This window comes from Oxyura jamaicensis, chromosome 7 (assembly GCF_011077185.1).
Source record: "Oxyura jamaicensis isolate SHBP4307 breed ruddy duck chromosome 7, BPBGC_Ojam_1.0, whole genome shotgun sequence".
In the NCBI taxonomy this organism is placed as follows: domain Eukaryota; kingdom Metazoa; phylum Chordata; class Aves; order Anseriformes; family Anatidae; genus Oxyura; species Oxyura jamaicensis.
In genome coordinates, this window is record NC_048899.1 from 24,318,004 (window position 1) to 24,344,349 (window position 26,346).

Below are 26,346 nucleotides of genomic sequence, written 5' to 3' on the forward strand. Positions count from 1 at the left end.
GAGACCACGGTGGAGCAGGTGGACCTGCATTGACGGAGACTGCGGCCTGTGGAAGACCCCTGCCGGAGCAGATTCCGGGCCGGACCTGCAGCCCGTGGAGAGGAGACCACGCAGGAGCAGGTGACCTGGCAGGAGCTGCTGCCCGTGGGGGACCCAGGTTGGAGCAGTGTGCTCCCGAGGGATGGACCCTGTGGTATGGACCCATATCTGGAGCAGTTCTTGAAGAGCTGCTGCCTGTGGGAAGCCCACGCTGGATCAGTTCAGCAAGGACTGCATTCCGTGGGTGAGACCCCACAGCACAGGGGATGAGAGTGACCAAGAAGGAGCGGCAGAAAAGAATTTCTATAGACTGACCATAACCCCCATTCCCCCGTTCCCCTGCGCCGCTCGGGGGGGAGGAGGTGGAAGAGGGTGGATGGGGGGGGAAGGTGCTTTTGGTTTCTTTCCTTTGTTTCTCACTTCTCTAGCTCGTTAGTAATAGGCAATAAATCTTACTATCTCCCTATGTTGAGTCTGTTTTGCCCATCACAATAATTACTGTGCGATCTCCTCGTCCTTATCTCAACCCTTGAGCCCCTTTCATCGTATTTTCTCCCTGTTCCTCTTTGAGGAGGGGGAGTGAGAGAGCGGTTGTGGTGGAGCTCGGTCGCCCACCCGAGCAAAACCATCACAGTGGAGAGTCCAGAACCTTCAGAGTTCTGTTTTGTTTTACAGTTCTGTTAAAGGTTATAGTTCTTCCAGATGATTGTTTGTTGCTTCTTTTATCTTGAATATAGTACCAGTGCATAAACACAAAACACTGGTGCTAAGAAACAGAAGCAGTAACAGGCTTCAGTTAATATAAAAGAGAAGAATTGGGCATTATTTAGAGCTGGCAAACCAGAACAGTTAGTAAAGCGCTAGAATACACAGAATAGTTGTTGAGGTGTCAAATATCTACTGGCCATAGAGTCTGGGCTGAGTCATGCAATTTGACTTACACAGGAATGGGAGCAGAGCAGAGAATCATTCCAGTCCCTCATTCTCCTTGATAGGTATTTCCAGATCTTGATGTCAAGAATGTGGATCAGGAAAGATTTGAAGTTGAGATACAGAGAGGTTATGTTACTGCTACTGTTCTGTTCCTCTTGCACACACAACAGCACTGAAATGGTGTTTTTTCACGGCTCATGGTTTTTCAGGGAAGGCCTCTTTGGAAATGGAACAGCACTATAAGGACCTGAATTTAGACCTCTTTTTCCGCAGCGTTTGCGGTTGTTCTGTTTTCCTTAGAAGCTGGTGCTGGCCTTTTCCCTTATGTTTCTTTGTAGGATACAGGTATCACTTCCTAGCAGTTTGAAGTTTTTCTTTCCATGGTTAGCTACTTGAATGAACATGTTTTAAAGTTGGTGTGCCAACCATGCATACATTGTGCTGTGTAGAAGTTCTGAGGTTATTTTAGTTCCTGGTAACTGGGCAATGAGAAGGTATGAAGACAATGCATACTAGAAAGAAAAAAAAAAAAAAAAAAAAAGCCAACTGGCACTCCAACTTCGAAAAAGGAAAGTTAGACTAAATAGTGACTTCAGTGATTTAGAATGCTTTTAAGGCTTGGCCCGAAAATCTTAGTACTCTCCACACTACTTGTGCTCAGATTCAAAATAAGGTTGATGGTATGAAAGCTAACATATTTTAATTAAATATTTAAAAGCAGTTTCAGAGAAGAAGCAAAGCAAGATTTAAGCTATGATTATAGCATAGATTAAAGAGAAGCTATGATAAATTCTAGTCTTTAAAACTCACAAGAAGGCTGACAAAAGATTGCAAATCATTCGTTACTACACAAATCAAGCCAGTTTTCTTCTTACAGTTACTTGTTTTGAAGGAGGATATTTGTCCTGGCCCAAGACAGTTACAATCTGCATAAAACAGCCATGGTGTCAAGATGCCTGAGCATGTTATTCGTACATTTTCATTCACTTTTGTCTCAATGGGGAGGATGTTAAAGCATCTTATTTTTGTCCTACTCATCCTTAAAAATTAGTTTTATCAAAGCAAGAGATGACTGCTGCAAAAAGTTTTTAGGGCAATGAGATATGAGCAGATTTTTAATGTCCTCTTAGAGGAGGAGAAGCTAAGAAGAAATAGGAGGAAAGATTTTTCTTTAATAAAATTATTTTATTTTTACTGAGATGTGTCAATCAGAGCTATAAGAATTTAAATGAACTATACATTTTCCAATATGTAAGTATGTAGTCATTTATTAATTTGCAATGTTGTGGAAGCAACAGCTGGCAAGGTCAAATATTCAGGGCCTTAAAAAGTGGGGGGAGGGGGGGGTGTTCAACAGAAAACAAGTAATGGTAACATTTCTTACAAGCTCTTTATTTAAGGAGTGTTGCCTTTAATAAATCACCAAATTAAAAACACTTCTAGAATTTGTATGTCGTAGAAGCATTTTGACCACTCAAATTTCGTAGTCTGAGAATTACACAGCAAGGAAGATCCCAAGTAATTGGGTAGAGAGATTTGTCTTTGCTGGCTAAACCTGCTTGAGTTATTTCTACCCATTTCCCCTAATAACAAGGAGCAAATCACAATGAACATCACCTTTGTTAACACCAGTTCTTGGAACACTGGAGCAGTTCATACTGCAGTACGTACCAGTGCTCTTCAGCAGTAACAGAGGTGCCTTCCTCTCCACGCTACTTTGGGGACCTTTTAAGTCTGATCCAACTTCTGGAATTACCTGGCTAGATTCCAGCACCAAACACTGTTTCCTCACCACTCACGGTTCCACTTGCTAAAAACTGTAACTTTCTATTTGAATGCAGGACTGGATTTTTAATCCTGTAAATCCAATTTCCATACCAACTGCTTCAAGAAAAGCAATTAATCTGTTGAATTTGGTTTCTGAGCACAATTCGACAACGGGAGACAGTCATGAGAGAGGAATCAAAGTGTATTTGTGATGCAATTCCAGCCCCATATCTGTCCCAGGCTTTGTTAAGAGTGCTTTGGGATAGCTTGGAATCGGTAAAAAATAAAATAATGAATTGGACTGTAGTGTCAACTACACAGGTCATTTTTGTGTGGCACATGAAATTTTGCTCTTGTTTCTAAGGGAAAAATATATATATATATATATTTAAATTCAGGCAGATTTATTGTCTAGTTTGAAAAGCAGAGACCTCCCTCAGAGCTGAAGGATCAGACAAAGGACAACCAGCTGTGATGCTTCAGTTTTTGTAGCCAGAAGACAATGTTTGAATGAGGAAGGTGAAGGGTACCATAAACAGCCCTGAGATAACACAGAGAGCTCAAAAGGAACCACCACCTCCGTGTCTGAAGGCCTGTCCTTCCACACCTGCTGTTTTACTGCGATCGTGGGAAAGCCAGCTTAAGATTTTCTTCCATGGTATTCTATATGGTTACAAATTAAGTTATTTTATAATATAATTCAAGAGGTTAAGAAGATTTACAATTGAAATTTATGATGCCAAGTTGAGAAGAGTGCAGCTGGTTGGGCTGAGCAGTTTCAGTCACAGGTAGCGTGCTGACCGTACAGCCAAACAAGCGGTCGGCACAACACTCCAGCTTGGCCAGGATGGCTGCTTTCAGGTTATGTCTGCCACTGTATCAGCCTCCAAATATAAAGGATATGTGAAATGTGTGTATTCAACGTTAAATTATTGTTCTGTTTTATGTTCAGGAATAGCTGCTGTGAAACACCTCTCTGCTTCCAAGGATTAGTTTACAAGGAATAGTTCAGTAGCTGCAGTTTTAGCCATCGTGTAGCCTCCTCTAGATTTGTCAGCACAAAGAGACAAGCTACAGGGGTTTCATTTTTACGGAGCGTGTTCTGTGGAGTTGACATCTGCACTTTCAAGAGTCGTGGAAAGGAAAGGAAAGGAACTCTTGGAATATGCTTTGCCAAGCTCTTATCAGTAAATTTCCCCTTATGCACCCTCTTCCATATGGAAAAATAAATGGATAGGGCAAAACTCCAGTGTCCAGCATACCTGAGTTTAAGCCGCATGTCATTCCCTGCTCTGACGTCCTGGGTGATGAGCGTCTATAATTCAGTGTCTCATTCAGAGAACCGGGGAATGGTGATAGCTCCCTGCAGACACAGATGATTGCTGCCTTACTTACCACTGCATGCAAGCCTCCTCTCCAAGTCTGCATAAGAAACAAAGATGCTTACTTGCTGAAGTGAAGCCAGTGCTACTTCTGTATGTGTAAATAAACTGCCTGGGACACCAGCTGTGGTCAAGTGGCAACATCATTCAGCTCTGTCTGGAAGGAGAGTTTCACAGCTCATGATACATTTTGCAAAGTAACAGTGGTTGTTAATAGTATCTCAAGCAGCTTTCTTAAGCCATTGGCTTACACAGTCATCCATAATAATCTTTTTTTTTTTTTTTTTTTTTTTTTTCTAAGAAGATAAAGAAACACATCCCTGGTTAGAGGCTGAAGGCTAGAAAAACAGATTCAGGAGGGGAAAATAAATACAATTAAAAAAAAAAATCATAGATTTAGTCACTTCAATGATCTCTCCAAACAAAGAAGAGGAATATTCAAGTCTGAATGGGTTTTGATGGTAATGTGCTGCCCTGGCGAGCTCTGTCTTGCTATACAGTGAACAGCCAAAATGCCTGTTAAAAACATTTTTGCTCAGCTGTTTTCCATAACTTCTTGGAGCAACTGTCTGGAAGTGCTGGGTGAATACATCTAAGGACAGTGCTGGACCAGCTGGGACAGTTCTGCACACCCACCACTGTGCCAGAACCAGAATGTCCAAAGTCAGCTCAGGGGCATTAAAGACAAACACAGATTTGGCTCTTAACCGTCCTAGGCAGATCAGGCTGCCACATTAACAACCTGTTTCCAGTTAAGCTCAGGAAGGCCATTTCAAGTTGTTCTTGATCAAGGCTGAGTCAAATAGTGTTAGAGATTAGTGTCTGCCTTCCCCAAAGTTCAGTAAATTCCTTCAGTAATTTCATTGCACAACCAAGTCCTTGAGTCAGTTTTTCTTCAGCCAGACTCAGGGATATTCAGTAGTCTTTGGTTACACAAGTGAATCAGGGATTTTGCCTGCAGAGCTTTAGGTGCAGGGGACTCAAACAAACAGCAGATGTGGTTTCATCGCTGAGCTTGACCTAGGCTGTCTGCTTTAAGGTGGGATTGAGGGTCATAGTACCTTCCATGACTGTTCTTATGAGTTGAGCTGTAACAAGGCAGGAGCCTGAACAGAACATAGCCTTTCTCCCAGCCTTCAATCAGTATTACATTTGAACAGATCTTTCTTCAGAATAAGTTTATGTGTTTTTTTTTGTTTGTTTGTTTTGTTTTGTTTTAATAATTAAAAGAAAAATGATGGTTGCACCACTGTGTATACATATGGTATACACACATTGTCCATAAACTGTGAAATCTTTTTGGTAGAGAAGAAATCAGATTTCTCAGTTTTCAGTCTTTGAATTTATTTTAAGTGGGGAAAATGGACCCTATTTCTACAGTCTTTAACATTTTTCAGAAGTGCAGTCACTGTAGATCTTTTCATCTGTTACTGCAGTGTAGGCAAGGGAGAGGTACCTCTGTAAGTAGTCCACACCTTCACTTACTGGCAATTCTTCATGGTTCTTGCCAGGAGTCCTCAAAGGTCTTCCTGGTATACTATAGTGCAGCTGTGAGGAGAGCAATATTCACTAGATTATCTTTGTGCAGATATGAGTTAGTCAATAGTACATAGTCATGTACTGATTTCCCTTCAGAAATTTAACAGAAGTGCCCCACGTATATGGTGATCTTTTTTTTAGTAATGAAATTGTATGTAAACAGGATGGTGTCAAATGTGAATTGTAAATCTACACAGATGCTGCGTTCATACTTAATGCAGCAATGAATCAGTGAAAGCTTGCACATGATGTTTGAAGAACAAACACCAAAGTTAAAACCAAGTCCTCTGCTTATCAGGACACAAAGTGGAGAGTATTATTCCATGGGTTCTCCAGTTGTACCTTCAAATGTTGGTCCTGGCCACACACAAGTCTTCAGTCATCATGAACAGCCTTGTCACAATGCCTGGTCATGAGGTGCAACATCAGGATTACAAGTTCACCAGCACTGAGACATGCTGATAATCTTTTTGCACCCTTGAGAACATCTTTTACTGGTGTTCTCTACACTATACTCCAAAGACAGTGTAAAAACTGGTACTTCACTAACCAGAAAAAGAGCAGCTTAAACTATAGCTAGAGTGTAGCAGCCATCTGTGCTGAAGCTCACATAATGTGGTTTATAGGCCCTTAAAGTATTTGTATGTCTAAAGACTACTTAGAAGTAGTATTTCTTTTAAGACTCCTGGTTTTGTTCAAGCCTGTGATGAATTCTGGCTACCTCCATGCTGCAATAATACAGCCAAAACATATATTTTCTTACTGCCTCCTCCCAGATTCTGTTCTCTATTTAGAAGCTAGCAGTGATGGTTTTGGACTTGCGATTATGGTATTAAGCTAAGTGTAAAATATTTTTCTTGGCATACAGTAGAACATAAATAGCTTTAATATCAGTTTCAGGTTCTCTTTATTCCTTAGGGAATGCCAGTTCTCTCTCAGACTGAATCCCAGAACTAAGATCATCCCAACATCACCCTTACCCCAGCACCCTCTTTCCAAGAAACACAAATAGAGCAGGGCCAAGGGCTCTGCTCTACCCCCAGGACTTCAGACAGATGACACAGAAGTATTGCTCTGCACAGATCTTCAGCCTTCATCCCCCTTCCCTCCCAACCTGCAGAGATGCAGCAGTTCACCATTATATTGGGCTCTCTCCAGCACTAGTGTTGTCTCCAGCCTAAATTGGTGTTTCTGCTCAAATAATTTTTCACCATGGCATTTTTATATCTTGCACTGGTCCCTGCACCTGAGTTTGAAATTAAAGGGCTAATGATTTTCATTTTCTGTAGTACAAGCACAATGGAATGTTGCCTCCAATTCCAGGTTTTAAACCATGAATGTCTGTGTGACAAACTGGAGCTTCCCTAAATCATGAAGCTGGAATTTCAGTGATTACTGTCACAGCAGCCATTCACTAAGGATTTATATGGTCACAGCAGATTTTGAAGTGAGTTCTTTCAAGAGTACTTGCTACTTTTTTGTTTGAAAAGACATCATCACTCAATCCCATCTCCTTGGTGTACCCTATCCTGAGCAAACACCAGCATTTGCCTGTTTGAGCTTCCTAGTTGAGTTCTTCCCAGGAACATTCCTGAAGGAGGTCCTGTAGCCACCACCACCTTGTTAAGAAGTCTTTAAAAGCTCCACCTGAAGGTGTTGCCAACAGCTACCTTCCTGCTGTAAGAGCAGGCAGTAATGCCAACCATGATTTCAATGGAGCCGATAGCCAGCAGCAAGCAAATGGACCAGAGAGTCACAGCCCCACCACATTCATGCTCTGTGTTCACCGAATGCACCCCTCAGGGTTAAACACTCCCTGACATGCCATCACCATCTTTATTTCACTTTAGTCTCTGCCATCCAATAACCCAGCTCCAATCCTCACATGAGGGTTAAGATCATCCCTGTTAAAGCACCACTTGGAGAGCCAGGCTCAGGGAACGTTGGGGACAGCAGAGCCTCTCTCCTAGCAGCTGGCTGGGGCATTGAGCAGAGGAAACACCACCATGAACCAGCTGAGGAGCCTCAGACACCCTTCTTGCAGACCGTCCTGAGCCATGTGTGGAAGAACTGCTATTGTTAGTGCCACTCAGGAAATATTCTAGGGAGTGTGTAATTGTTTACACACAGATTCTTTTATCGAGACTTAATTAACTGCAGTCACAACACATGTTCACTATTAATATTTAAAATTATTGAGATGTTTTTAAAATCTATTCTGTTGGCCCTCTTAGAAACTTCCACCAAAGGTTCTAAACGTGGTAGGACAGTCCTCTGCTTGCAGTGCTAGCCCCTTCTTGCACAAAGGTCTTCAAGTATGATCTTGCATGGCTTCTACATTTCATGCTTATGACAGAACAAAAGGGACCATTTCTAAATGTTATCTGGTAGTGATCTAATTTTATTCCTTTGTAAATAGCTCTGGGCATTTCTAAAAAAAAAAAAAAAAAAAAAAATGTATTTTACCCAGCTACAACAAAAGTTGTTGTCATCCACCCTAACTGCAGAAAGTGGTTACTTTGGATTTGGCTGCATCTTCCAAATACAGTTCCATCAGTCATTTGATCCAACAGAAGAAGCCACAATGAGAAACATTTTGCTTCTAAAATCCAGAGACCGTTTATAAAAGTCTAGACATTTATCCTAGTCAGCTTCTTCAGCTGGATCCCCTTTACTGAAGTAACAGAGCAGCAGCTTCTTCACCTTTTAAATAGAAATCTACTTAGTTCAGTTCAAATGTAGTAGGATTCCTTATACAAAGACCTGGGAGGACTGCAAATGAAAGTCATTTTGCACTGCTTTGGGGTTTTGTTGAAAAATCAGTCAGTGCTCCAGAAAATATCATTAAAAAAATATCCTTTTGAAGATTACATTACAGGCTTGCAAGAAGATTCATTACTTGGGTCACGAGGCTTGAAGCTGATCATTCTCAGCCTATGCTCTAGACAGTCTGGCTGTGCAGTACGCCTAGTCATTAAAGATTTCATGTTTGTGGTTTTGCAGAATTTTAGTTTCTAAAGAAGTTATTCTGACATTTTAAGGAGACATTGACTAGTCTTGTTGTTCCCATCCACCTCTTGCAAATATTGTCATTTAAATCAAGATTATAATTCATGCATTCCTTCTGTGCATTGTTACACTTATGGTTGATCAAATCTGACATCATTCCATTACCATTGAGAAAACTGTTGTATGTTTCTTAATCTAATCTGTGTGGCTTTATGCTTATATATTAAAGCCTCTCCTTTTCCTTCCTGCCATAATTCTCTCCTTGCATTTATCATATCAGGCATGGTTCTGCTCCCATATTCCTTCCAATGCAACCTTTATGGGAATAAGAGTCTACCTTGGTTATCCACTGGAGGAAACAAATTCTTACCATAATGGCATCTGAATGTCTGTGGGTAGTTTATTATAAATCATGGCTCTAACTTCCAGGGACACTGCATTTCCAAGCCAAGTTCCCCAAAGAATGCTCATAAAAGTGAGTGTTCTTGAGATCAGCTTAAGTATCTGGGCCCCAAGCCTGTGGAGGCACTCTGTGTCTCTGTTTTAGAATCTGGAGTTATATTCCTCAGATTATGCAGTTCTTGCACTACGTCATAGAGAAACTAATAGCTGAAGGGGTGCTTTATCTAAGCTTGCAGTTATTCTTGTTCTTCCTACTCCATCCATAATCAATAAAAAAATTCAACATTCTCATGCTTCAGTCCCAATGTATTTACCTAAGGCTAGCACTGATACAGGGAATATTAGGACTACTGCTAGAGGGCTATCCAGATTTGAATGAAAAGCATTTATTTCCATATTTTCTTAAAAATCAAGCAAGCAAACAAAAGATGACAACAACAACAAAAAAGTGTTATCCTTTTCAGGTATGTATTAGCTATAACCTATATCTAGTAATAGAAGACCAGTTTTGAGGAAATACTGTAAAAATCACACATGCAGTGTGGCATCACTATTACAAGCCAAAGGGCTTCATTTTTATTATTTATGAAGGTGAAATCTTTGCTTTTACCACCACTTATTCTATTGGTGGATAAAAACAAACATAAATTGTTAACCTAACTCTGATGGCAGGGATATGATCTGTGCAAAGCTAAATACATTTTAACAGTGAGAGTAAAATGAGCAGTTGCCACATGTTTCAAAACTAAGCTGTATTATCATACTTCTAAAGAGGCTTTGTATGTAACATAAAATACAACTTTGCACTAGAGTATATTTTTTTCAGTGTAGCAAAGGCTTTAGAGATTAAGCTTTAGAGATTAAGATTTAGAGATTAGATCTTTATCTAAGTAATACAGAACAAGTAATTGAATAAATGTTAAAATTCTTACCTGTGAAACAAGCCAAGAAAACATAAGAAAGCTTTAACTACAGCACGTAATTTCTAGACCTTACACCTTCACTTTTCTGCTTACCATTTAACTATCCCTACTAAATAAGACCTAGAGTACTTGGGTTTATTTGTTGAGATAAAACACAAAACACTTCAACTTTACCACATTCACCACCAAACACATTCTGCTTTGACCAGCAAATACCAATGTAGCTGAATGGTCCCAGTAGTTAGCACTTAGGAGCAGCTCCTGACAACTTTATATTACTTTCATGTTCCTCCTTGAATGTTCCCACTATTTCTAATTAGTCCAGACAAGGAGCTATTAAACTTCTTGCTAAGCTCCTGTTTTCATCTGGATTTTTCATACGTACTTTTTTCCTTAAGCAATTGCATGGTTTGTTTGACAGTGGGACTCTGCCAGCTATTTTTGACCTGAGCTTTGGACAAATCTGCAGGAAATCATGCTTTGCTAGTTCTAGTACTAGCAGAGATACTTGAATTTTGCTTATTTATTTTCTTTTCAGCATAGTTACATGTTTCGGGGAAAGAGAAGCACCATAATGTATACCCTATATCACTGGAGAAAGTGTGAGTTGGCAGATGATGGTCCTGGCATCTGAGGAGACATTCCCCTGTAGAGCTGGAGCTTCCCTGGGAATAGTCCTTCTCCTGTACTTCTGCTGAGCAATAATGCTGGAGCTGCTGCCTGTACCATTAGATTTCATATGGAATTTTCCTGAAGAGGTCAAAGGGCATACTGTAAGTTTTATAAAATATATATGTACTTATTAATTCTTATATTATATGACTTTTGAAGCTTTGTAGCTGTCCTGGTATCATTCTGATCATCTGAAATGTTAATTAAGCATGAATGCATGTTCTAAAGTTTGTAAGGTAAGATAGTAATTGCTATCTTGATAGATACACCTATCTAGGAATACAATCCCCTCCCTCATTGCTCAAGGAAAGGGCATGGACCCAGCTTATTACAGGTACAGAGAATAGCAGTGAAAGTCAGGCTGGGACTAAAAAGATTTGAGTGAAAAGAGAGAAAAAAAAGAAAAAAAAAAGAAAAGAAAAAAAAAAAAAACAGATGAGAGAGGGAGAACATTTCTATCTTAGTTTCTGTGCAATCAATAGTAGCAGACATCTGGCTGGTTAGATAATTTCCCTCCATTTCCAGGATGGCTGAGTCACTGAAACATCTAAGGGAGCACTTCACATCTAGGTATCACCAGAATTTATATTCTATTACTTTTAGGCTTCTCCACTGTAAATTTATCTTGAGTCATTGCTAGAATGCTTTTGTTTTCTGCTTAAGCATGCCTGGTCCTATGAAGGATTCCAGTTAGCTCTAGCAGGCATGAGGTATGCTGTTTCTGTGGAAACATCAAATCTAATTAAAATGGTAGTGAAGATATAATGCCCTTGGGTGCCTGCAACCCAAGGCATATCTAGGATGCTGGGAGATGGGATAATTTCCCATCAATCTGTAAAGGTCATTTTGACAACTAGTGACATCATTTTAGATGTAGAGCTTAGGGATATGGTTTAGTGGAAGATTTGTTAGCATTAGGTCAGAGGTTAGACTCGGTGATCTTGGAGGTCTCTTCCAACCTAGGCTATTCTGTGATTCTGTGATCTTCCAAGATACAGAGAAGCCAGATGTTAATAATGCCCTCTAGCAAGGCCCAGAAAGCAGAGAGAGAGACAGTGACACCAGGAAGCACTAGATCACCATCTGTGGCATAATGACCACACGGACACGAGGGTTCTTTTAGGATCAGTAACTGCTACTACTTTATTGACGACATAACTTCAACTCTCTCTTATCGAGGGCATAACTTCAATCTCCCTTATTGAGGACAAGCTCCCTTCTTACACCATTCACCCCACAACAGTACTTTTCCACTAACTATTCATTGGTCAACAACTTTGCCCAGCAACAGCAAACACCCAGCTAAACTCTACATTCCTGATGGCCTCATGGTTAAGAGTCTGATGTTATCACCAACCATGGGGCTTGTCAACCCCCATGGCCACACTCCCACAACCATCATCTAATACCATTTAACTATTAACTGTTAAAGACTGTTCGACTGCTCTATTAGGCCAGATTTACCCAACTTGCTGAGCAAATTAATCCCTTTCCTCGTCAGTCAGGTTGCAGCAGCCCCTACCCAACTTTTTTTTTTTTCTTTTACTCTTAGATCTATTGATTTAGATTTTCCAAAACTAAGTTTTCCTTCTTTCATTGCTTTTTAGATCTGTTTCTAATCACTTGGCATTATTTTTACTCCACTTGGCAAAAACTCCCAATGTACTGTAAATTAATGTATGGTAAATTTAAGATTTAATTATTTTTCTGTTTTCTCTCCATTTTTTTTAATGCTGTTTTTGGCCTCTGCATCAAAGCTTCTATATTTACTGTCAAACTTTCAGTCCCTACACAACTTATGGTATATCCTGAACTGTAAGTTTAAGTTCTGTATGTAATAACACAATGTATAACAAAACTAGAGAAGTTCTTAACACCCATACAGGGAGCTAATTGGGTTTGGAATCCTTTTAACCTTTTGGCCTCAATGCTATCAGGCATTTGTGCCTTGGAAGCTGTTTATATTCTGGGATAATAAGCACTATTTCATTCTGTTTTAAATACCTTGCCCTGAAGTTTCAGCTGCTATTCCATAGTCTCATAATGGCAGACACAATAACAGGACAGCCTGATAGGCTTTCTTTGGTACCATACATCATTTTACAATCCTCGTGTCCCTTCTTTTTTACCTTCTCTCTAAACTGCACACATGCATAGCCACATTAAAAGCAGATGATGTTACCTGCATAAAAATGATAAAAATTGTCATTCAGCTTTATTGAAGCCAAATGAGTTCTGGACAAAGCTTATGCCTCAGATAAGGATTCTGTGTTAAGAGGAAACGGGCTTTCCAAGAGCAGCTATAGAGCCTAAAGCCTCAGGTAAATTTAGGTTAACAACAGTCAATCTGTTAATACTTCACCAGTTCTCAGTATAGAATGAAAGCAGATTTCTTTTTGCAGTTTTAGCATGTTATATTTGGTCAATTGTTGTTTTCAACCTTTCATTAAATTTGCCTTAATGAGATTAACTTACTACAAACCATAGTTCCATGAATTGGCTAATTAATTCACATGTTCTGTTCTTTAGACATTTAACTAATTATTTTGAAATCTCTCAGGAAAAAAATAATCTATTGCATTGGAAAAAATGTTAAAGCTTTTATTGTGAGACTTGTTGCAAATCATTTAGCACTTGAATGCCTCTGCTGATGAATAGGAATTTGATCTGAGTTGGAGTCTCCAGCTTACTCTGTTAATTAATTAAGGCCATTTTTCTGTGAAGTCAACATGATTAATCATATTGGTATGAGACTAAAAGACTGCAAACTAGACTCTGTTTTAGAAGGTGGGGAATACGTATAGAGGAAAAGACTGTCAGTCTTGTAGTCCTGAACGTCTAGAAAAATTGCCAAGGAATAACGTAACCAATTATTATTAGAACTTCCATTTAGAAGCAGGGAAATTGAGACATAGAGATGCCCAAATTAAATTATATTGTAAATCCATAATAAAGAAAAATGTTTCTTGAGCTGTGTAGATGTGGTGAAAACATTTCACTTTGATGTGACTGAGTTACTCCAACTTCCAATTTTCAGCTAACCTGAGAGACATATTTATGCTATCAATGAACAAATGCTCCAGGATAAAAGGAAGATATACAACATATGAAGATGTCAAACAACTCCAGTTCAAAACAAAATTCTGGCAACAGAATTAATTGGCCAAGGGATTTTCTCTGCAGTTTATTTTGTGGATAGATTTTGTAGTCCTTTTTCGTTGTTTTTAACTCCAGTGTTGTGGATGATTTAGGGTGAAATTATTGCAATTTTTGAGCTGAAGTAGGAATGATTTCCAACTTAGATGTATTTACAGAAATATGGCTGGTAATAAACCTCCCTCTTTTTTCATTAAAGGATAAAAATATAACTGTATTTTGTAACACCTACAAAAGCTATGGGAACTGACAAGTCTGGAGACATTCTTTTAAGTCTGGAAATGTCCATTCCTCTTCTGTTTCTCACGCCTTCTAGAATTTGCAGGTGGACAGCAGAGTTGTTCTTTCAGTCTGAGAAGGCGGCCCATGAGGGTGCTAAATCAGTACTATTAGTGAGTTAAGCAGCCTGAGCAATAATCTGATTTAAGAATAATTAAAATGCATCAGAAATGCATTCACATTTAAAAACAAACAACAATTTAAAAAAAAAAAAAAAGCATAAAAATCTCAATATACCCTTCAAGAGACATGGATAAACCTGATGTGTAAAACTAGATAACAGAGTGGGAGAAATATTGAACTTTATTAGTTGAACAATCATACTGATAAATAGCTGAATATTACCATAATTCATGTGAATTTCACATCTTTAATATTGCCTCATTTGGGGCCTTTTGTTACTTCATTTTTACAGTTGGACATTTTGCAGCACTCCAGTAGAAACATCCATCCTGATGGGATGACATCAGAGGTCTGGGGATGTAAGCAAGCTGTGGTTAGTACATATCTGAAACTGTGGGAAAAGCTTGAAAATAGTGTTCATTGGAAGAATGTGCCTGTTAAGATATTTATGCTTCAATCCTTTATTTCTGCAGTACACCAAAACTATGACGCCCTTTGAGCTGTCACATCTATCAATCTTCAAATACCTCAAGCTCATTCAAAACAATTGTTTTTGAAAATAATAATCAGAGTTGACATCTGCATTGTAATGACATCTTGGTCTGTTTTGAAGGTTAGAGAGGAAAGCTAGCAGCCTTTCTCCAGATTTCTGCTTAATGACTAAATATTGCTTTAGTGCTAAAGACAGTCACACTCACTCACTTAGACACACATGTATATTTTTATACGTATGCATCAAGGGAAGAAAAAAATACAGCCACAACACTATTTGAAAAGACTTGAATATTTTGTTAATCTTTATGGTGGAATAACAGAGCATTAGTCACCATTTTCAGTATGAGGAGCACTTCCAGAAATGAAATCCACAAAGTACACACTTTCATCAGAGTCAAATTCCAGCTTCTCCAGCAGGGGTATATACTGGAAGTCTTAATGAATGCCAGGTACAAAATACCTACCCACAGCTGCCTTCCTTTCCCTGCTAACAGCTTGCGTTGGAGCAGCATCAAAGCTGGCTACAAGCACAGCAAATATATGCACCTGCATAGAGTAATTACTGAAGCTAATGCCAGTATATATTAGCTTTAGTGCTTCTGTGAAAAATTAAATATATATATATATATATATATATATGGATTAAATCATGGCATTAAGCTTATTATAACTGTCTCACTGCACATCCAGTTTTTATGAGCGCTAATAAAGCAATACCCATCTTTGTTCCTTTTTTATGAATGATGATGGAGTCCTTCAGCCATGACATTGGAGTATGCTTCAAAGCTACCCCTTTGTCTGATTTTATCCTTCTTTTTTTTTTTTTTTTGATTGTTGATTGATGTGCACCTCTGATATAATATTTACTTTTAAATATCTGATCATGTGTTTTTTCCTCATCATCTGGCACCAGCAGGAATACTGGTTAGCCACAAAAGACAATTTAGATATCTCTTCTAAAAATCAAAATAAATTTCAAAATCAGTGCTGTGTGCACTGGATATCAATCTAATGGGAATTAAATTTAGGCACTCCTAATTTTTATGAGTATTGTCCTATGCTGGAATAAATCTGGAAACACAGAAATGGAAAAACTGCTACTTCTGTAACCATTCTCTTGAGCTACCCCCAAAACCACTTAAAATTATTTTTGTTGTGAAACTTTTTTTTTTTTTCAGCGAAAATGAAGTAAAGATAAAAATAAATTTGAGCTCTCATACGTTGCCTGCTCTGCATGTGCCTGTTTTGTCTAGACTGTGAGCAATGAGAACCAGACACCATCTGAAACGTTAATTTAGTTTATTAAGGAAACAAGGCTTATAAGATCCCAGTTATCTGTGTCCCCTTAATGACTTCTGAACTCTGTCTGATTCAAGCTAATATGCGAAGTGAGGGAACAACAAGCTAATCAAGCTGTTAAAAGTTTCATGCAAGTTAGAAGCTGGATAGAAGAGAGAGAGTTATAAATGCTCCAAAAGACTGCTGCAAGAATGCACTTATGCTCTGAGATCAAAGAATCCGTACAGGCGAGACGTGTGATAAATCTCTGCAGGAAATAAATAAATAAATAAATAAATAGATAAATATATAAAGAGAACAAAATTACAATTGCTCAAGACATCAAGATACTCAAGAGAGACAAACAGCAAGCTTTTTTCATCTGGTGCCCCGTGAATCAGGCTGATAATCTGCTGAACAACAGCAATGCATCCTGCGATGCTGCTGCCTGACAGAGATCAGGTGGTCCTGGTGCTGGGCTGAGGATCAGCTGCTGGTGCTGGGGGCTGGCAGAGCTGGCACAGCTTGGTACAGATGCCAAGCTGCACAAATATTGTGTGAAAACAGTGTTTACTGTATGTGTACTCGCACTTGGCTTCCATAAGTGGAGGAACTACAGGGGCATAAAGCAGCTCTGACAAAAGTAGCCCTTTCAGTCAGAAGTGAGCTGAATATCCAACGTGTCACCTAGGGCTGCAGGGAAAAGAGATGCTAACTGATGTCTGCAGGTTCTCTGCTGCAAGGTAGACAGTAAATATATCTTCAACAGCCTCTTTTTTAGCATGGGTGAAAGGAAAGAGAGGCATTGAGAGACTGCCCCTGGCACCACAACTCATAGTGATGCTGGACCAGAAGAGCAGTGGTGGGAGAGAATGCACACAGGTGTGGTATATTCTGCACAGAGCACATGGGGTGGGGCCAGGAGTGCCAGCAGAGAGAGATCTGAGAAGAAATGAGCTGCATTTCTTTCCTGGCACTATGTGCTCCTCTGGGCTGTTACTCATTTCTTGCTGAGTCTCGCCCCATTTCAGCTCAAAAGTTTAGGGACACTCTGAAGGCTTTCTGCACTTAGTTGAGGGTGAGCACGTGGCGAAGTCAGCTGCTTTCCATCCACTGCTCTCCTCGGGGAGCCCTGCCCTGGCTGCAGCAGAGAAGGGAACCCTTCTGAGGCTGGGGGTGAAGGGCTGGGTGCAAGAACCCAGCTGTACCTTTGCTGGTGGGGCTGTCCAGGCTGGCAGGCACGCAAAGAAGCTCAGCAGCCCAAGGAATGGTGTTTCCCAAGTGTCATGTTAAAAAATCAGCTGTCTGCTCTGCAACTGCTAACAGCTTAGCGATAACGCTCATGCAGCAAACTTCCATCATTGTTATTTTCTGGTAGATGGAGCTCACCGCTTCCTTCTGCCAGCCACTTGCTGGTTTGGAAGTTGTCTAGATGGGGAATTATTGTATTCAGGATAGAGTTAATTCATTCTATATTCTCAATGAAAACTAAGCTCAGCTGCATGCTGCCCTGCCAGGCTCCAAAGCTCCCAGCCGCTGCAGCAGCAGGCAGCAGAGGGCGGCCAGCTTCGGCTCTCTGGCTCCGGGTGCTCCGTCTCTGTGCTCCCCAGCTCCCAGGGCACCAGTTCTCCCATTCGCTAGCGGCTTCTGCACGGTGGTGGCCTGGCTGGAGGGGAGTTTTCTGAAAGAGGCTTCCCTGAGTGTAACTCTCACCCGTTATACTTTAGATCCATCTCCTCTGGTGAGTGGGCGATGCTGACAGCAGAAGGATGTGTTAACTGGGTGTTTGGTGATATGGAGTGTGGCTGTTGTAATTACCTATTGCAGGGGCAAAGAAGAAATAAGAACTGGCCCTGAGCAGTGCTCGATCCTGTGCCCTGGTTCCAGGAGTCCCTTAACCCACCCTGGGGAGGGAAGGGAGGAAGGGATACTGTGGCTTTTTTAAGGAACAAAATTCAAGCCAGCGCAAATTACTCTTCTGTTTCCATTTCCAAGTTTTATCAGATGGGCAGTGGCCAATATTTGTTTAAGAAAAAATCCCAGCACAAGGCTGGATTATAGACGTGACTGTCATGGAACACATTGGGATCAGAACTAGTGTGAGAAAGTCCCCGGACACCAGCAGCACTCAGTCTTCTAGCTGAGCTGGCTGCCTTTCTTCGTAAGCACACCCCATATCCTATAGCATTCCTGTACAAATGCTTGTACCTGGAGCATCACCCCAGAGGCTGTGAGGGTAACAGATCCTACTTTAGCCCCTCTAGGTTTCAAAGGAATCTCAGACTTGTTTCCCAACTGGGAAAATTTCCCCTGTGTTGACTGAACTTCTTGTTGTGCAAAGTAAGTTCAAGCAAGTTCTAGATTTCGAGTGAAGAGAAGCAGGCACCAAAATGTTCTCTATTGCCTTTTCTTATTATTATTACTATTGCTCATTTCCAGCAACTGAAACACTGTTTACATCACTGCCTATGTGCCAACATTTTTAAATAGTTTCTTGGTTTTCCTGTGAGCAAATGGAGGCCCTTGTGTTTGGTCTCAAAGTGCTTTCTCCTTCAATCCCAGTGGTTTAAAATGTGTATGAATAAAATACACAACTCTATAAGGTAAAGATGCTTCTGAGAATGTTGTGTTTAGTAAAGCAGAAGGTCTGACTTTGGGCAGTTGGTTCCTTGTATTGCAGGAGGCCTGCAAGTCCTGCTGGGTTAGGTATTTTCACAGGTCTATATCAGAAAAGCCCTCGCCACAGGAGGAGCAGAGGAGCCCGCAGTGTTCCTCCTTGTACTGCAGCCTAGAAGCAGAACTTACCTGTGAATGGCCTCGTGAACCTGGGCCACTGAGCTAGGAGAAGTGGCCAGGCTGTAACTGCCTTTGTTCTCCCAAAACTTTCTTCTAGCTTAATTTCCCCCAGAGAATATCTTGACACTTATGAATAGGACTGACTAATTCTTGGCTTCGGCTGGTTGATGGTAATGGCATGTGCTGTCTTTAGGGGTGCTATGATTGTCTGATTCACTTTGTGAATGGTACTGGTGGCTGTGTTTGGATAGGGGTGCCACTCACTGCACAAGGAAAGGCACCATAAGAATACAGTGAGAAGGCAGATCTTGGCTTAAAATAAATGACAGGAAGAAAAGCAAGAAGTGTTTTTAAAGATCTTTTAAAGAAAAACTTGATCCTGCAAAAGAAAGCAGGGGGTCCAAAATATGAAGTCAGTGAGAACTTTGCAAGGGGAGGAGTCTCCAGGTGGAGTGTAATCTTCTGACCTGCTCTTTGGGTTTGGGACCTCATTGCATCTACGTAAGTATTTGCTCACTGGCTACATGCTTTTAAATGCTGCGGTAGGAAGAGAAGTTGGTTTGAAGCAAACATATAAAATGTTCACGGTCTTGTGTAATTCTTGGTATGTTGACAGAGCAGTAATGAAAGGCTGTTTCAGCTGACCAGTTGGAATATACATGGAGAATGTGCATGTGGTAAGGAGATCTGCATTCAATTACTATCTTACCACAGACTGGCTGCAGACAAGACAATTCTTCTATGCCTCAGTTCCCTAATTCTGAAACAATGATGTTCCTTTGTCTGGCTTGTCTACTTAGATGAGATACTCCTTAAGGCAGTGATTGTCTCTTAAAATGTTTTTTTGTTTTGTTTTGTTTTGTTTTACCAGCTAATTGAAAGCAGCTCTGATTATCTGAGTGCTACTGGAATTCTATTGCTCCTAGTGGGATGAAGTGGTTAATTAGTCATTTGTTATCTCTGGATTTCATTTCTGTTTTCTGTATTTAATCTTGGCAAAAAATGCTTTATTCTTAGATAATAACATTGCATGGTATTTTTGGAAAACCATTCTATGTGATGTCTTTGTTTCTCTTTAAACTCATTGCACTGAAATTCAAGAATATCAGCAATGGTAGTACAAATTCCCTTACTAGACCATGCAGACTTTTTGTTGTTGTTGTTGTTGTTTGTTTGTTTGTTTTTTCTCTCAAACTAAGACATTTTGCTATAAACTAGCACCTGTAATTACCTCCACAGTGCTGTTTCCTTGCCAGTTAGTGTCTGGTGCATGAAGATAGGCAGATGTTGCCAGATTAAATTTGAGATGCCAAAATATCACTAGCCTAGGTAAATTTTATTGCAGTCTTTTGCATGTGTGTTATTCACATTATCGCTTTGGCACAGAAGCCACTTGATCTAACTTAAAAATATTTAACCAGATAACAAGGAGACGTAACAGTCACTGGAAGCACTTCCAACTTGGGATATTTAATTAGACCTTATGACTGAAAATTCTTGTGATCATCAGAAGATCAACATTCCAACATATTCCTGGTTTTGTTTATTAAATATTCCCTTTTTTGGTCCTGAGTGTGAATGTTTGGAAAATTGTTCAGTTAATACAACCCACTTGACTTCATTGGAACATTTCACAAAAGAAGGGGAAAAAAATGTGGAAGCCACTGAAAACTAAAGAGTTTTTGCTTTGGAGAAAAACAAAGTTTAAGCCAATGCAACAGACAGGCTGGAACTCCTCCACAGCTTTAAAAGGAAAAGACTCTATTGAAGGCTCTTCACAAAGCTCCTTTGCTCCCTTTGAATAAAAGAGGAACCAGAACACTTAACACTGCGTAAAACACTTTTCTTTCAGAGAAGCCAGCTTTATCTTAAAGCCCTAGCTAGTTAATCTATACAAATTCATTTTTTAGCTTGAAGTCTCAGAAATTTGACACACCACAGGGACTTCAAGTTTTTAGTCTAGATTGAATTTGCTGACAATACTCTCAGCTAGGGCACTGATATAACAGGATTCGTTTCTCTCATTACGTTTGGTAAGGATAAATGTTTTCTCTCAGAAAAAAAGACAAAAGAGGGACAAGTAAAGAAAACATTTGCTTTCCTTCTCCCTAGATCTCGACATGGTATCTTGAGACACATGTTCCACATAAGAATGACGTGCAGACAGTCATTTTGAAAGTGGCTGGGAAATCCTGTGTGAAGCCACAAGCTCCACAAGTTGCATGTTTCCACCTGCTCAACAAGGGAGGTCTAGCTGTAAATCCAGAAGGCTAGGTATAGTTACAGCGGAATGAGGGTTGCTTCCAAAATGTAGGTAGTCAGTTTTTTCCTTGGAACTTCTGCTGTGGGTGGCTGGCAATCCCAGATATGCCCATGGTCAGGTATGCGTTGCATTTCCAGACAACTCTAACATCCTCTTGCATTTCCTCTGTTGAGGTATATAATATTTCCCGGCACAGACTTTTGCTTTACAAATGCTGTGTTACTCTCCTGTAAGTGCTGAAGTTACTTACTACAAGCTTTGTCAAACAGCAATCTGATTGCCATGAATTAGGCAACCTTAAAATATACCACCTGAATATATTACTTTTAGTTCTTCAGTATAACGGATTTGTAGTTTAGAAGACTGAGCAGCAGTTGTTTCTTTCTTGCCCAAGAGTAAGACTGACTATGTGCATGTTGCTCTTAAAAAAAAAAAAAAAAAAAAAAAAAAAAGGCAAGAAGAATATTGTACATCTCTGTAATCATGCTGTAGCCATGTAGCCATTACCACTGCTTCTTTCTTTAGGCTAGAAACTGAGATTAGAGACTGAGGGTTGTAATAACAGTAAATTATACTCTATAGCTAGCTTGGCTGTTCTCTGTATGGAACAGGCACTAACTCAACTCTGTGTAATGGATGCTCTCTAGTTCTGGACCATTACTTGTGCAGAATATAAGTATGCTCTGGTAGAAATTGTTAATAAGCATACTTGCTGATTTTCCTCCAGCCACCAATTCATCTCAGAACCTCCCTGTCAATCTGAACTCACTTTGGCTGAAGTGAGAGCTTCAGGGAAAAAAAGAAAAAAAAATGCTGTAGAGCTGTAGTCTTCCACATATGTGCAGTTACTGCCCGTTTCCATTCTGTGAAGAAAAGGGTAAAGTTAACTGCATGATGTAGAGTGGTAATGTTGCCTTTCTATTGCCTTTATATTGATCCATGCATTTGTAGGGTCAATCCAGACTTAGTCAGCACCTGTTTCTGAATGAAATATTGTGTAACACACAGTAACCCCTCCCTTTATCCATCACCTGGCTTGCATGAATACAGTAGCACTCAGTTAATGGCTTTAATTCAGCAAGGGCTGGTAGCAGTTAATGCTTTTAATGCTTTTAATGTATGAAAGTGGAACTAATCTGCTACTGCCAGTGGCTTTAGAAGAAAGATGGTGAAGAATTTTTGCAGTGTGACCAGATATTTGGCCTGCTAGTTTGAACAGAAATGTCAGGTTTTAACACAAGTTTTACATTTTAGTTTCTGCTAAAATTAGTGAAATTGCCAGCTTTTCCTTGTTTATGCCTTTTGCTTATACATTATTCCAACCTCTAAGTACAAGGGACTGAAACATCTGCTGAGTTTCCAAGCCTGTAATTTAATTTCCCCCAACAGCCAAATGATTAGAGCCCTGTTGACTTTTTCCAGCAAACCTAAATTTGTAAAGGCTCAAATACCTGTGTATTTCACCAGATGGGCACACACTTCTTTTGTGGTGTTTTGCTGACAGATTTAATTCATTTTTTTTTCCTGCTTTTGAGCTGAGTGAACTGATGCTGGTCTAAACATTATATGTCAGTGTTAGCACTGTATTGTGCTTGACCTAGTGGGCCTGACCTCCTGGCTTCTTGCCTCTCTAGCTACTCAATCTCTGCAGCATGAAACACAAAGGTTCTCAATGCCTTCGACATACACAGTCATCAAAGACACGAGAAGGATGGGGGATAATAATTTAGTCTGCCTGCAGATTTGGGAAGATATTATAGTGACTTTTAGAAGATTACTTTCTAATCTCAAGAGGCTAGAAGCTGCACTGCTTTTAAAAATGAGTGCTTATGCCCTGCAAAAATAGGCCCCTGCATTCCAGGAAGAGAAAATAAAGAATTGGTTCTGGAAAATAGATGAACGTGTTCCTTCCCAACAAAGTTATTTCCTCAGCATCTTCAATTCTACCAGTTTCTCTTGTTAATAAGGGGTTGTATCAAGAACTAGCACTATGCTTAATTTCTGAAGCAGAAGTTTAAGTGAGAAAGAAACGTATTAAATTGCAATTGTGGTTAGGCACCTTCTCAACTTCTTGCTGAAAAGAGCCTAAAAGACTTTACTATATGACTTCAAGTGAGAGAATGAATCAGGAAGAAAGCACAAGGCAAAGGAGAGAGGTTATCTTTGCTCCCTGTGTGCAGCTCTGTTCTTTGAGCTCCTAATCATCTGATAATCATCTGAACCAATAGTTCAGCCTCAGTAACTCACTTTTGCAAACACTTTAGCTGGGTAACTTCATCCTTCATTTGTTTCCTGTGCCTTGCCCTCCAGACGCTATATAAGCTCTCTGAGGGTTTCGCTGGTTACAGCCCTGGCTTGTAAACTATGGAAATCTAAATGTAGGTCAAGATGAGTTGAAATCTTTTAAATAAATCCAGCCACTGCTTCCTAAACATATCCCTGGAGCAGCTGCATGAAGAATGTTTACAATTAAAAAAAAGAAAAACAAAACAAAACCTCAAGCATCCAGTTGAGAATGCACTCCTGTTCTAGCCAGCAACATTCATTAAATGTGATATGTGAATAATAATATGTTATTTTGAGCTTGTCTTGACTTAGGATCAGCATTTACAGAAGTGGCTCTATTGACTTGCTGCTCCTGTACCTCCTGGAGGAACCTCGGAGCGAAGGCCCAGCCTGAAGTTAAATGGCCCTAGCAAGGATGCTGGGGAGATACTATGACTCTGACTGGATGTGAAGTGTTACCTCATCCTGGTTTCTAGTAGGATGGGACCTCCCCCATTTTTATTTATTTTTTTTTTTTTTTACTTCTTGATCTGACTCGTGCAAACAAAATAACAGGAGGGGGAAAACAAATGAGAGAGAGAGAAGTATGTGAGTGAGTGCTGCTGAGCATGAGTCAATCCCTTGAAACCCAGCAGGGGCATCGTCTGCTCTCCTTATGGAGCTCAGTGGCTTTCATCCCGATTCAAGTGTCTCCTACTCCTCCCTCCCAGCTGAAGGCAGATGTGGGTTCATTGGCAACAGTGGGCCTTGTTCTTTGTGAGTGTTTAATGCCTGAGCAATCATTTTAAATTGAAAGCAGAGACAGTGATGCTATTACAAGATTGTCTGGAGCAGCGATTCCCAACTGGCAAGACATGCGCACGTTTACAAGAAAGGAGCTTCATGAAACCTAGACTAGAAATCAGCAGAGAAAAGCGTGAGTATGATGCATAACAGCATCTTCTCAGAGCTGATACTTAAAAATATTGAGAAGAAAACTTTATCAAAACATGTTGCCAGCACAGACTTTGGTCAGCTATGACATGGAAAAGGTCAAAGAAAGCTAATGGGAGGCTCTACAAGGGTATATTAGGGGTTTGTGTTCTTTCCTAATTTTAATGGCAAATAATCATTTATCTGCAGAAAGAAAACAATTGCATAAGATGCACCTCCTTTTAAAACAGCTGACATGCCCATGACATGCACATGCACATGCACATTTGCAACAGGGGAGGATCAAGTATAGACAGTCACACACTTCAGCAGAGATCAGGGGTTTATGTGCATTTGCGTGCACTGAGGAGGAAAAAAAAAAAAAAAAAAAAAAGCCTAGACATAAAAGCCTGGCTTTACAGATATTAGATATTCTTAAAGTTTCCTTGAAACCTCCCTGTGGTTTTACCAAGGTGTAAATCTGACGAGGGAGGTTCAACAGAGCCAGTGAAAACTGAGGTATTCAGAATCTCTGGAAATAAAGACTTTAGAACTCTTCCCAGTCATACAAGTTTGAAAAAGAGAAGAGAAGAGAAAAGAAAGAAAATAAGAGAAAAGTCCCAACAACCTTTAAAACAGTGAAAGCATCTTGTCTTCTCAGCAAATAGTCAATTTAAGGGAATGAAGGGTAAGAAAAGCATCATTGCCAGCACACAATTTCCTCCTAGCAATTCCTCCTCATTCACTCAGTTTCTACTGCACTTGGAAAAATCTAAAGCAATGGCTAGGACTCTTCATATGCTCATATTGGTAGATGTTTTCACCCTTGGCAGAGGCTGTGCTCAGTAAGACAGATGATGTACCAGGAAAAAGCAGCATCTTGTCCTATCTTCTAGTCAGGTTGCAGGACATGTACATCCTCTATTGGTGGCGGAAAAAAATCACCTCAGGGTCAAAATGAAAAACACTGAGGTCTCTGTCAATGTAAAACTCCTATCACTAAGGCAGCAAATTGCAGCTTTGCTGTGACTTCCTTTTCTTCTCCACATTTTTCTGGGTTGGCCGCTGTTTAGCAGAAAAAGAGATGGGTGGGAGGAAAGAATTAGAGCCTGGACTGTGGTTTGCTCCATCGCCCCTAGAGGCATTTCAGAGCCCAGTCCTCTGCAGCTTGTGCCTTCCCTTTTCCGTAGCAGCTAGGAACCACTTTCAGGATTCGTAGCAGCACTTTGACGGCAGCACTAAAGAATGCAAGATGATGGAAAGGTGAGGCTTTATCCCTGGAACCTGGGCTTTTGGTACATCTATCCCCACGTGTTTGTATTACCTCACTATAAATTCATTTCAGGTGAAAAGTCAGATTTTTTTTTTATTTTTCTTTTTTTTTATTTATTTATTTATTTTAAATGAGTAAGTAAAAACCTTTAAAAGTACTGGAATAGGAAGTGGTTTAAGTTTGCCACTTACCTGGCTTTTATTGCTCCTTCTCTTCAGGGTCTCTCATTCCACCTTAGGGAGCAGCAGTAAGGTCTTGTTGTGGAGAAGGTTTCATTTTGTCCCCATCTCTCATCTGTTCTTCTTCGGCACTACTTTAGCACTTGATACAATTAACAGTGAACTGTTTATCAAACCACCCCAGGTCTGGACGCCCCAAGCTGGTGCACCAGGCCCTGGGGGTGAGGTGGGGAGGCAAAGCCCCCTGTGTTCCTGGGGGGGCACCCCATTGCCAGCACGTACACACTCCGTGCACACCCACACACCCCTATAAGCCCCTCAGGCATCCCCTCCACATCCCATACAGCCCTTCTCATGCACCTTCTGTATGTGCCATGCCTTCACCCCCGGATATGCATCCTGTACCTATTCCACGGGCACCCCACAACTGCTCTGGATGGCCCCCACCCACGAACGCCCTGCCTGCACCCCAGCGCACACCTTGCACAGCCGACACATCCCTGCGGCCTCTTCGGCACTGCTCAGCACCCACCACACCGCTCAGCACCCCTAGGCACCCCTCAGCACCCCTTCCCCGCCTCTCTCTGCCCGGCCCCGGCCCCGATGCGGAGCTGCCGGGAGCCTCGCCGACCGCAGCCTC

General features: G+C 40.5%; 2 long non-coding RNA genes across 3 annotated transcripts; one reads left to right on the forward strand and one right to left on the reverse strand.

Moving 5' to 3' along the window:
- Positions 1 to 739: 739 nt before the first annotated feature.
- Positions 740 to 26,223, reverse strand: LOC118169528. 2 transcript variants are annotated; one of them, XR_004752179.1, is made up of 4 exons: positions 25,719 to 26,223; positions 15,184 to 15,318; positions 5,578 to 5,669; positions 740 to 4,161 (listed from the first exon to the last, which is right to left on the reverse strand). It is a non-coding gene; the product is annotated as an uncharacterized LOC118169528 (long non-coding RNA). The 2 variants fall into 2 exon arrangements; XR_004752180.1 differs by lacking the exon at positions 15,184 to 15,318.
- LOC118169530 lies at positions 18,678 to 19,550 on the forward strand. The gene is made up of 3 exons (XR_004752181.1): positions 18,678 to 18,715; positions 19,123 to 19,294; positions 19,410 to 19,550. It is a non-coding gene; the product is annotated as an uncharacterized LOC118169530 (long non-coding RNA).
- Positions 26,224 to 26,346: the final 123 nt, after the last annotated feature.